Source organism: Portunus trituberculatus, chromosome 5, assembly GCF_017591435.1.
Source record: "Portunus trituberculatus isolate SZX2019 chromosome 5, ASM1759143v1, whole genome shotgun sequence".
In the NCBI taxonomy this organism is placed as follows: domain Eukaryota; kingdom Metazoa; phylum Arthropoda; class Malacostraca; order Decapoda; family Portunidae; genus Portunus; species Portunus trituberculatus.
In genome coordinates, this window is record NC_059259.1 from 639,167 (window position 1) to 652,148 (window position 12,982).

Below are 12,982 nucleotides of genomic sequence, written 5' to 3' on the forward strand. Positions count from 1 at the left end.
TAGTGTTAGTAGTTCCACGGGTGTTGCTGTCCTTGTATGGTGGTGTTGGGTGCGTGGCGTGTGCGTGGTGTGTGCAGGGAGGGACAGTACCGAGTGGTGGTCAGGGGTGGTCGGGCGCCGTTCCAGCGATGACATTCCCGCGTTTTTCTCTCGAAATGAATATCAGAATGCGCAATGTTAACCACTGTGGCCTTGCTTTATTCACGTTCAGACTATTGTGAAGACAAGATAGATAGATAGATAGATAGATAGAGATAGATAGATAGATAGATAGATAGATAGATAGATAGAGAGAGAGAGAGAGAGAGAGAGAGAGAGAGAGAGAGAGAGAGAGAGAGAGAGTGTTTTCTTACTGTGATAATGAAAATGCCTCTAGAAATCCAATGACACATTATAGCTTGTTTCATTATTACAGGAATCATGGAAATTTTCTTGAAAGATACTATTTTGTTGTTTAAGCTTGAACTGTCACTAGCTAAAATCATATAAATAAATAAATAAATAAATAAATAAATAAGCAAAATAAGATAAAATTATAGAAATGATATTCACTGTATCTCGTCTTAGTATAACTTTTCAACCCCATCAGCTAATGATCGAATTTAAAAGAAGCCAAGAACATCTAATAATTGCTATGTAGTTATAGAACGCGATGTATGTAATTCCAAATAACTTAATTTGTATCATAATATTGTCTCGTCTCGACCTCATGCTACCTCTCCTGACCGTTCATGCACCCTTCCTAGCATCTGTCATCCAGCTGTCCTCTCTGTCCAGCTGTACCTTGCCTTAATTCTATCCCCCATGCAGCTGTCGATTATCTCTGTCCAGTTCCATCCTGCCTTCTGTCACCCAGCTGTTCTCTCTGTCCAGCTCCACCCTGCCTTCTGTCACCCAGCTGTCCTCTCTGTCCAGCTCCACCCTGCCTTCTGTCACCCAGCTCTTCTCTCTGTCCAGCTCCACTCTGCCTTCTGTCACCCAGCTGTCCTCTCTGTCCAGCTCCACCCTGCCTTCTGTCACCCAGCTGTCCTCTCTGTCCAGCTCCACCCTGCCTTCTGTCACCCAGCTGTCCTCTCTGTCCAGCTCCACCCTGCCTTCTGTCACCCAGCTGTCCTCTCTGTCCAGCTCCACCCTGCCTTCTGTCACCCAGCTGTCCTCTCTGTCCAGCTCCACCCTGCCTTCTGTCACCCAGCTGTCCTCTCTGTCCAGCTCCACCCTGCCTTCTGTCACCCAGCTCTCCTCTCTGTCCAGCTCCACTCTGCCTTCTGTCACCCAGCTCTCCTCTCTGTCCAGCTCCACCCTGCCTTCTGTCACCCAGCTGTCCTTTCTGTCCAGCTCCACCCTGCCTTCTGTCACTCAGCTGTCTGTCAGAAAAAGGATGGAACCTTCACAGGAAGTTGAGAAAGGCGATAATAATGACGATGGCAAAGGGGCAAGCAACAAAAGAAGAGAACAGAGCTGGAAAAGACAAACCAAACTGTTGATGATGATCGAGCGAGCCGAAGAGGAGGAGCACGTACAAGATTTTGATAGTGTGAAAAGGGATGGCTGCACCAGTTATGGTGAACATGTTGCATGTAAAATTCAGAAGCTTTATCCAAAAGCCCAGACAACTATGAAACAATTAACAACATCTTATTCGAAGCAGCTATGGGAAAATACAACATTATCTAATGCTTCACCACGATCAGCTTCGTTACGTCGCCTCTGCCGATTTATCTCCTTCAGTACCATGACGTGTTTCCATACTCATTCTGGTGACTATCTGGTGACTTTAAATAGCCTCAGAAACTCACGTGGGGGATTAAAATGATGAAGATTGGCCATTAATCCCCTGACTTCCATACACCCTTCCTAATTTCAATAAAATGGTCTAATCATACACAAATCTCGAAGAAAAAATGTGTCCCGGTATTGAAGAAGTTAATCTCTTCCTGCGTCTTTTTAAAGGGATGGATGTTTGCCCTTTTTTTGCTGCAAATGCAAAGGATTGCACCTTTACTGCTTCCAAAAGGCTTTACTTGTTTACTAACACTTTCTTTTTCTTTTTTTTTTTTTTTTTTTACGTTCAGGTGAGAATAACACTATTTCAACATTTTTTTAATGGGAGAAAGTCTTGAGAACCTCCACGACTTTCCAAAGGTTTAGTTGAAGTGACACACGAGTTTTAAACTTTTAACAGGTGTTTTTTGTGGTTCAAGGCAGAAATTATAAGTACCTTTATGTTATTAAGAGAAAAGGCTGTTCTTAACTGTTGTTGAGAGATCGAGACTTTTACATTATTAACAGGAGAAATACACTTGCATAATAATATCAACGATGATGATGATGATGATGATGATAATGATAAAAACAAAAAATAATAATAATAATATAATAGTAGTAATAATAATAATAATAATAATAATAATAATAATAATAATAATAATAAAATAAAATAAAACAATAATAATAATGATAATAATAATAATAATAATGATAATAATAATAATAATAATAATAATAATAATAATAATAACAATAATAATAATAATAATAAAAAAAATAATAATAATAATACATGTAATTTAATGTGCAAAAAGTACTACACATGTACATATATATAAGAGATAGTGTTGCGTCTTGACTCAAAAGTTATTTGTACTCAAGCAAGGAGGTTGAAAGGGCCAGTCTGACCTCCCTGTACCAAACACAGTCGCACACTTTTCAAACACTGATGGACTGACAAGTGACAACACACTGCATCTCATTGCGTGATGGTTTATTGTTTTCCCGCACACGGGACGTCACTGTGGAAGAAAATGCTATGTGCTCTAAAAGATTATCTCACAAAGAAAATAAAGAAACAATTATTTAAATGATCTTTTCTTTCTTCCTGACGGAAAAAAAGAAGTTAGGTTAGGTCAATGTGTTATGAAGGGTTTACAAGTAAGCTTGAAAACTTTGATGTATTGCAATAAGAAGTATTTTTTGTAACACTAAAGGAAAACACATGAATCTGATAAAACACACTACTACTACTACTATTACTACTATTACTACTACTACTACTACTACTATTACTACTACTACTACTACTACTATTACTACTACTACTACTACTACTACTACTACTAATAATAATAATAATAATGTTGAGTTTTCAGAGCTAATCCGCCAGATGTCACCGCTGCTACGTGTCTCTTGCTGACATGAGCTAAATTATTGCTGTATTAAATCCCAGGCACATACAGATGCATAGAACATTAAATATGATGAAACTGTAGACATTCTGTATCTTCTTTCAAATATCCTGTATGGATAATTTTGGGAGAATGTTGTCAAACCAAATATTTTTTTTAAGGATTATCTTGTATAATTTTACTATGAATGACAGCAATTTTTACTCATAATCCTGGAAAGCAAACTCATTCACAAAGAAAACAAGAAATGATACAAAAACATCAACATATTATCTTGCACTCAATGACAAACAAGACATGGTAGGCTACAGTGGAGTGGTCTCCAAGCGCACGGGCTCGAATCCTATCCACGGTCCGAGTGTAGGTTGGGCTTCCTCACTCGGGCAACGGTTTCCTAGCGGGTGGGCTTTGAGATAGGGGGTACCCAAAAAGTATCCTCTTTAGCCCAGAAATTCCCGTGAAAAGTCCACATAGTAAAAAAAAAAGCAGAAATATTGACCTATTGAACCTAACCTAACTCTACTCAAGGGAAGAGAAGGAGGTATAGAAGCATTAAAGAAAGGCACACAGGAAAAGGAGGACGAGAAGGAAAGAACACAAGAGACAATAAAGGAATAGAGGAAGATCAAGAGGAATTATGGATGCAGTGAAAGCATTGAGTTGAAAAAGTTTTTGTGCATCACCAACACTGCTTTATCCTTCACCAAACATCTGTCTCTATCATTCAAAACACAGCTCACTCTTTCCTTACACATCCTCCACACACAACATTTCATCACGAACATAATTTATCTCTTATCCAAAACACCACGAACACAAAACCTCATTCCAACCAACCAAACTCTCCACAGCACTGCAACTCCTTCCAAACACACTGTAATTCCTTCATCCCAACACACAAAACCTTCTCCCAACACACTTCAGTCTTCACCAAACAATCCACAACACTCTGTAAATCATTCATCCCAACACACTTCACTTCAGTCTTCATCAAACACTCCGCAACACTGTAACTCCTCCATCCCAACACAGTTCACTCATCAAACACTCAACACTGTAACTCCTTCCAAACACATTAAGTATATCTATAATGTATGAGGGAGGCAGACCATTCATCTGAAGATTAATGTATGGTGAGACTTCCATGAAGCTTGGTCTACATGTATACTTTCCCCTTCGTCTCTCCTACACAGGTGTCCGTTAGGTGGCTCTTTTGCTAGTACAGTACAAAACATGGTATAGTAGAAAATATATTATGAGACAATCATACATGCCACAATATCCTTCACAATATATTCTTCATTACCCGTCACCACCACCACCACCTTCCAGCTATAGTGAGTGTGGGTCAGGATGTGTCTGCCAAGACGACCTTTTGGGGTAAATCTTTTCCCACACCCCAGGCACTGGAACTTTCTCTCCCCAGTGTGGGTCAGGATGTGTTTGCCAAGTGTCAACCCGCCAGCCGCCTGCCGCTCCCCGCCCTCTCGTCCGTTGATAACCAAAGCACATTTCCTTGGCGTTTTGTGACTAGATAGCACTTCCCTAACAAAGGTACCTAGGCTGTAGGAGCAATATAAAGAGAAGTCTGCATTCCTTCGCTTTATTTAAACCGTGGCAAAATAGCTTTCACCTTAGCTGTGGATATGTTGCCAAGCTTTTCCCTTGCACCAGCCTTCATTGTACACGCCTCATTAACACCCTTAGTACAGTAACGCAAACCTCTCCCTCCTGCTCCACACTCAACCCTTCATTCCAGCATCCTCCACTTTCACCTCTTCCTTACGGTTTTCTTCTCCCTGTTTCCTTCTCTCTTCCTACACTCAGAGTGAGCCTACTTTGTACAAGCCCCAGTGTGGGTCAGGATGTGTGTGTCAAGATTACCTGCCACTTGTTCATTTTCTTCTCTTTCCTCCAGAATGTCTCCTCCCAGTGTGGGTCAAGATGTGTCTGTCAAGACTAGGCTACATTTCTGAGCAAATCTTTTCCCACACTCCAGTCACTGGAACTTTCTCTCCCCAGTGTGGGTCAGGATGTGTGTGTTAAGGGTATCTTTCTGGATAAATCTTTTCCCACACTTCAGTCACTGGAACTTTCTCTCCCCAGTGTAGGTCAGGATGTGTGTGTTAAGGGTATCTTTCTGGATAAATCTTTTCCCACACTCCAGGCACTGAAACTTTTTCTCCCCAGTGTAGGTCAGGATGTGTCTGTCAAGACTACCTTTCAATGTAAATCTTTTCCCACACTCAAGGCACTGGAACTTCCTCTCCCTAGTGTGAGTCAGAATGTGTCTGTCAAGATCATATTTCTTGGTAAATCTTTTCCCACACTCCAGGCACTGGAACTTTCTCTCCCCAGTGTGGGCCAGGACGTGTGTGTCAAGATTACCTTTCTGAGTAAATCTTTTCCCACACTCCAGGCACTGGAACTTTCTCTCCCCAGTGTGGGTCAGGATGTGTCTGGCAACATCAATCTTCTGGGCAAATGTCTTCCCACAGTGGTCACAAGTGTAGGTCCTGCTGCCAGTGTGTTCAGGGTGGCCACTCTTGCCTCTCAGTCTTGTTTTGCAAGTATGGGAGAGGACGTGTTTGGCAATGGCAGCCTTGGCGGAGCACACTTTTCCCCAGTGGTCACAAGTGTAGGTCCTGCCACCAGTGTGTTCAGTGGGGCCACTCTTGCCTCTCTGCTTTGTCTTGCCAGTATGGGAGAGGATGTGTCTGGCAATGGCAGCCTTGGTGGAGCACACTTTCCTGCAGTGGTCACAAGTGTAGGTCCTCATGCCTGGGGTCTCCCGCTGCTCCTGGCTGTTCCTCCTCCTCCTGCTGCTGCTGCTGCTGCTGTTACCTGGCCTCACACCCTCCATTGCAACACTGCTCCTGGCCGTGGCTGGTACTGCAGGAACCCCGGGGCTGCACGGAGGGAGTCCTGTTGCTGGAGGCTGACCAGGCACCTGTAACAGAGGAGGCAGTCACCACACAGGCATCGAGGGGCTTCCTGCCTCAGCCCTACATACACACACACACACACACACACACACACACACACACACACACATATATAAGAGCGGAAAGAAGGAAGAACCTTTAAACTACAGACCAGTATCACTAACTAGTGTAATATGCAAGATGTGTGAAAGAATAATAAAGAAACAATGGATCAAATTCCTTGAAGACAACAAATTAATATCAAATAGCCAATTTGGTTTTAGAAAAAGACGGTCTTGTGTAACTAATTTATTGAATTTCTATTCTAGAATAGTTGATAGAGTACAAGAGAGAGAGGGATGGGTTGACTGTATTTATTTGGATTTAAAAAAGGCATTTGACAAAGTGCCACATGCAAGATTACTATGGAAGTTAGAGGAGAAGGGTGGCTTAAAAGGAAGTACATTGAGATGGATAGAAAGTTATTTGAGGGGGAGAGAAGTAAGGACTTTAGTTAAAGATATGAAGTCCATCCAAGTGGAGAGCAGTAGAAAGCGGAGTGCCACAGGGGTCAGTATTGGCACCAATACTTTTCCTCATTTATATTAACGACATGCCAGAAGGAGTGAACAGCTACATAAATCTGTTTGCAGATGATACGAAACTGTGCAGAGTTATAAAGCAAAAGGAGGATTGTGAAATACTGCAAGAAGACCTAAATAAGATCTGGGAATGGAGTAAAAAGTGGGAAATGGAATTCAGTGTGAACAAAAGCCATGTCATGGAAATGGGAAAGAGTGAAAGACGACCTGTGGGAATCTATAAGATGGGAGATGGAGTAGAACTGGAGAAAGTCAAAAAGGAAAAGGACTTAGGAGTGACGATGGAAGAAAACAATCAACCAGTAAGCCATGTTGATAGAATTTTTAGAGAAACATATAATTTGCTAAGGAATATTGGAGTAGCATTTCACTACATGGACAAAGAAATGCTGAAGAAATTGATAAGTACTATAATAAGACCTAGATTGGAATATGCAGGAATAGTGTGGACCCCTCATAAAAAGAAACACATAAGGAAATTGGAGAGGTTACAAAAAATAGCTACAAGAATGGTTCCAGAATTTGAAGGGATGACATATGAGGAGAGTGTAGCAGGGCGTAACTCGAAACACTGTTCTCCCAATTGCAGTTTATTACAGAGCACAGAACTAGCAGCACAGCAGGCACCACAGTCTTGGTGATCACACGTCTCCAACGTCGTGTCTCCCTCCTCTCATGGCCGTCTCCTCCACTGGCACGGCGGCAACACATATAGGGAGTCCCACGCACTCGTAAGGGCCCACAACTCGCCCACACTGGCTCCTCGTGCTTGATCCCGTCGCTCGTGCCTCTCCTGCGGCACGACCTCGCACACAATCTTCGCTGGACAGAACAGGGGTAGTGGTGTGTATGGCGGCTGGTGTCCGTCTGCCGCTGCGCTGGCTAGCCTGGAAAACGTCGCCTCCTCTCATAGCTGCCGGCAAGAGACACGTCAGTTTTGGGGGTAAACTACGAGGGGCGGTCAGAAAGTTCTGCAATTCGGTATGTTATTTAGCTCACCCACTCGTGTCCTGTTGTGTCTGGTTAGAACCGGTTCTGACAAGTTCACAAACAGAACCGCTCCGCTCCTTTGCTCCCTGCTCAGTCTTAAGGAAGTGACCAGTGGATGCAGATGGCAGTAGACGTCAACAATGGACAAGATCGAATACCGTGCAGTGATCAAGTTCTTGACAAAAGAGGGGAAGAACGCAAAGGAGATCCACGACAGGCTGGTTGCGGTGTACAACGACACTGCCCCTTCGTATGCAACAGTCACCCGCTGGCACAAGGAATTTCGTCATGGCCGTGAGTCTCTTGAAGATGACCCCCGTGTGGGACGCCCTCCGAGGCGACCTCTGAAGACATGGTTGATCGTGTAGAGGCAATGATCATGGAAAATCGGCGAGTGAAGGTGGAAGAAATTTCGTTGGAGACTGGAATTTCTCATGGAAGCGTTTGTACCATTATTCATCATCACCTGGGCATGAGCAAAGTTTCTGCTCGTTGGGTGCCCCGAAAACTTTCTCCGCATGATCGCCTTCAGCGCCGCACAAGTTCGGAGGAGCTACTGACTCTGTACAATGCAGACCCAGCGGGATTTGAGTCGAGGGTCGTGACAGGTGATGAAACGTGGGTTCACCACTGGGACCCGGAGACAAAGCTCGAGAGCATGACTTGGAAACACAAGGGATCCCCTACACCACTCAAATTTCGGACCCAACCATCAGCTGGCAAGATCATGGCCACCATCTTCTGGGACGCCGAGGGAGTGCTGCTGGTGGACTTCCTGCCGCGCGGATCTACGATCACAGGGGAGTACTACGCCGGAGTACTCGGTCACTTGAGGGACTCTATCCGTCAGAAGAGAAGGGGCAAGTTGACCCGTGGTGTCCTTCTTCTCCACGACAACGCTCCGGTCCATAAGGCCCGGCGTGCCCAGGCTGCTCTGAGGGACTGCGGCTTTGAGCAGCTAAATCATCCACCCTACAGTCCTGACCTGGCCCCAGTGACTACTTTCTGTTCCGCCAGCTCAAGTCCTCGTTGCGGGGGCGGAGGTTCCACGATGATGATGAGGTAAAGGAGGCTGTGACGACGTGGTTGGAGGAGCAGTTGAAGTCCTTCTGGCTAGCAGGAATCCAGAGTCTTCGAGACAAGTGGAGCAAGTGTATTCAAGTCAAGGGTAATTACATCGAAAAATGATGTGGCTCTAACTTTCATTCCTTTGAAATAAATACTCAAATTGCAGAACTTTTTGACTTCCCCTCGTACCTTAATTTAACCACAAACGAGCGGTAGTGAGCCAACAACACTCCGTCAGTCCACACTCCCCCCTGATATCTAAATCACCCAGGCACTCAGTCACCCATCTTCCACAAGCCCTCAATCACACAGCAGACACCTGGTAGATTATTTGATTCTAGCAGAACGCCTCAGCACCACACTCCCAACATCTTCACCGTTTCTCTCCGGGTCCTCCTCCTCACGCTGCTCTTCTGGAGTAGGAAACGTAACCACCAGATTCTCGCAGTTATTGTCCGAGTTGCCTACTACTTTGTCCTGGTGTCTTGGTGGTGAAACGCGATGTCGCAGATCACGAACGTGACGAGGTGTACCATCAACTTCGGCGACTTGATCCGATACCACTCCAGTCACGACGCCCTCTTTGTATTGCTCGTCGCAGCGCACGCCGGGAGGCTTTACCCAAACTTCTTCTCCTACATGGTGAGGGTTGTTTTCTACTGCAGGGTTGCTTCTGCTCGCGTCTTCTCCCCGCACTCTCACCGAATACCCGTACAACATGCTCGCAGGCGCAGAGGTAGGCGAGCAGTCATCCCCGGGCGTGATGTTGTAGAGGTACACCGCTTCTGCTATGGAGCATCCTTTTCTTGCCGCGATGACCTTCACTGTCCTGTGACACCTCTCAACGACACCATTTCCAGACGGTGAATACGCTCCCCGGAAGTGCATATTCACGTTCCAACGCAAGGCAAACTGAGCGAACAACTTGCTGCGGAAGGCGGTGTCATTGTCAGTCAGAATCTCGTCCGGAGCCCCGCGCTCACAGAAAACTGCTTCCAACTGCTCGATGATGTTATCGCTCGTTTGTAGCCTCAGCGGGCGCCAGATGGTGAAGCGAGAAGGCCCGCAGTCGATGAGCGTGAGATATGACCTTCCTCTACAGTGCGTGATATCCATCCCAACCCGCTGCCAGATTCCCTCCACCGACAGGTTGCCTTTACTCCACTTCACTGGCGCTGGGTCTATAGACTGGCATATCTGGCAGGAAGCGACAACAGCACGCACCTGTCCTTTCGTCACTGCCGCGTTGACTCGTTTTACAAAGTACAGCGTTCTTCTTACCCCAGGGTGGCCACGGAATGGTGGATGTCCGTCACTAATTGGTCAAGGGACGTTTCGACAGCTGCCGCACACACTGGCGGTGGTTCCATGACGTTGGCCGCGGACGTCCTTAACCATCGCTGTGGCACGCGGGTGAGGACATCTGCCTTGTTCTCGCTTGAGGGCACCAGAGAAACTGTGAGGACGAGTCCGCACTCCTTAACCAGAGACATCACGATCTCGAGTCGTCGGCGAATCAGCATCTCGCTGGCAGCTTTTGTTTTTAGCCTTGCTCGTCCAGTGAGGCAGTCGTTAATCCAGCGGTGGACAGTAGAGGAATCAGTCACCAATTCAACCTTACTCATCTTCCATGCCAGAGCAAGGTTGAGTCCTTTGATGACCGCATCAAGTTCAGCCATGTTGATATGGCTGGCGCCGTCAGGACGCAACCAGCAGGCGTCCTCGACGATCTTACCTTCCACCTCGACTGCTGCTCCCATAGCTAAGGAGCTAGCGTCCACCCACACTTTTGCCTCTGTTCCTCCTACATCCCATCTTCCTCGAACAGGGTCGTCCTTCAGTAACTTCCCTGCTATTTCCTCCAGGATACTTCGCAGGCCGGCATCGACGATGATGTCATCCCAGGTGTGCGTAGCCGCGTTAGCTCTTCTTTTCACGTAGGCCGCTGCCGCTCTCAGCCACCCACACACTGGAAAATGGCCAGTTAACTTGCCGCAGTAAGAAAATGCTGTTCGCCGCGTCAGGCGGGTAGGCACACCACCCACCTTGCCATCACGTCCCCAGAGCAGCATGCCACTCTCCCCCCAGACCCTCAGGCCCAGCACTCGAGCGCCCTCTGTAACGCGCTCATAAGCCTTGGTGGTTAGGCCGTAGCGATGAAGGTGCTCCGCCACCCGACGAGCCGTGACGATGTCCTCGTTAACGTAGACGTCATCAATGTAGGCCGAGGTCCCACGTTTCACGTCGGGGTCTTGTGATAACGCAGAGCTGAGGACAGTCTTCATTATTAAGGGGGGCGACGTTCAGACCAAAACCTAGACGTGTGAGGCAGTACTTTCGCCCTTTGTACATAACAGTCTGATATGGCCAGAGCGACTCGTGAATGTGCACTTGTAAGTAGGCATGCTTAAGATCTATGATGGACACATTCTTACCTTGCTTCCGCCACTCTCTTAGTCTGTCGGCGCAGACATCAGAATCTGCCGTGTAGGTGTCTATATGAGTGTTCAGCTCCCTGAAGTCAAGAACAGGCCTCACCTTTCCTTTGTTGTGCTGCACAACTGCCATAAGAGGAATCAGTCCTTTTGCAGGACCGTGCTTGTACTCGTCGTGCGGCACCAACCATCCGTCTGTTATCCACTTATCCACCTCCTCCTCATACCGCGATCTTATTTCACTTGGCACAGCGTACTCCTCCACCTTGTTCAGCAAGACGCCGGGCTCGTCTCCCCCCCCGACCACTTCCACGCCGCCGTCCAGGTGTTACTTGCAGTATCATAGGCAACACTGAAGTCCTGTTCATCCACTTGTATGTCAGTGGTAGCGCCGGCAGCCGCGCAGATCGGCGCGTCCTCGACACCGAACCGTACTTGCCGGTGCGCATTGACAGCAACTCCCCCCAACGCCACAACACCGTTCATCCCTAACACGAACGGGAACCCCAGGGCTTGTCACTCACCACAAACACTTTTACGTCAACAGAGGCACCGCTGTCAAGTTGGAGGCGCACGACACCCGTACCCTCGCATTTCTGCTCCTCACCGCTTATGGTCAAAATAGCCACATCTTCTTTCCTCCACTTTTTGCAGCACGAGACGTGAGCCACGCACCGCGAGCACCCAGTGTCCACCAGTACTTTGCGCCGGTTCCCGTCCAGCCACACCTCCGCGATGGGTAGCGCCTCATTCACTGCTTGTCCAGAGAGGAGGCTGGCGCTGACGCCTCCCCTCCACGGTCGTTTCCCGGGCATGCCAACGCGATGTGGCCCAGGACACCACAGCGGTAGCACCTCACACCACGTCTTGAAGTGCGTCCAGCGCTCCTCTGGCTCCTGCCGCTATAGGTGTCTTGACGAGCCAAGCAGTCTCTGGCAAAGTGGTTCACACCATTGCAGACGAAACACCGTTGATCTGGGCCAATGTCCGTATTCCCAGCCCTGGCGCCGAGACATACTTCATGGACACCACCGGCACCGATGTCACGGACCAATGCCCTCGTCCGCGCCAGGATTTGAGGCAGGTCAAGTGTCTCCATCCGCGAGCCCGCTCTCAGTAGTCGCCTGATGCCTTCCGGAAGACCAGCGACGAAAGCACAGGCGAGTCCCTTCTCGGACATACCTCCGAACAGTGATGCCAGGCGGCGTAACTCCGCCAAAAAGACATCCGGACTCTCACCAGCTTGTAGTTTCCGGCAGATGAACTGTTCGTATGCGATATACGAATCCACGGCAAAAGCGCCCACAAGCGCCGCCTTGATCTTCTCAACTTTCTTCCTGTCCGCCTCTGCAAGCTGCAAGTATACGGCGAATGCACCTCCCGACAGACGCAGAGGGATAACACTGGCCACATCACTGACGTTGCGCAGCTTACAGATGAGCTCGAGCTTTTCTATCCATTCCACCACAGACTGCGCGCCTGAGCCGTCGTACTCCGGTATCAGTCTCAGATCAAGGGAGGGCTGGTCTGCCATAATGCCTAGATAGCTTGTAGCAGGGCGTAACTCGAAACACTGTTCTCCCAATTGCAGTTTATTACAGAGCACAGAACTAGCAGCACAGCAGGCACCACAGTCTTGGTGATCACACGTCTCCAACGTCGTGTCTCCCTCCTCTCATGGCCGTCTCCTCCACTGGCACGGCGGCAACACATGTAGGGAGTCCCACGCACTCGTAAGGGCCCACAACTCGCCCACACTGGCTCCTCGTGCTTGATCCCGT

The 12,982-nt window shown here is 47.6% G+C and overlaps 1 pseudogene; it reads right to left on the bottom strand.

The window, feature by feature from the left end:
* Window positions 1–8,696: 8,696 nt before the first annotated feature.
* LOC123516109 lies at window positions 8,697–12,735 on the bottom strand (annotated as a pseudogene).
* Window positions 12,736–12,982: the final 247 nt, after the last annotated feature.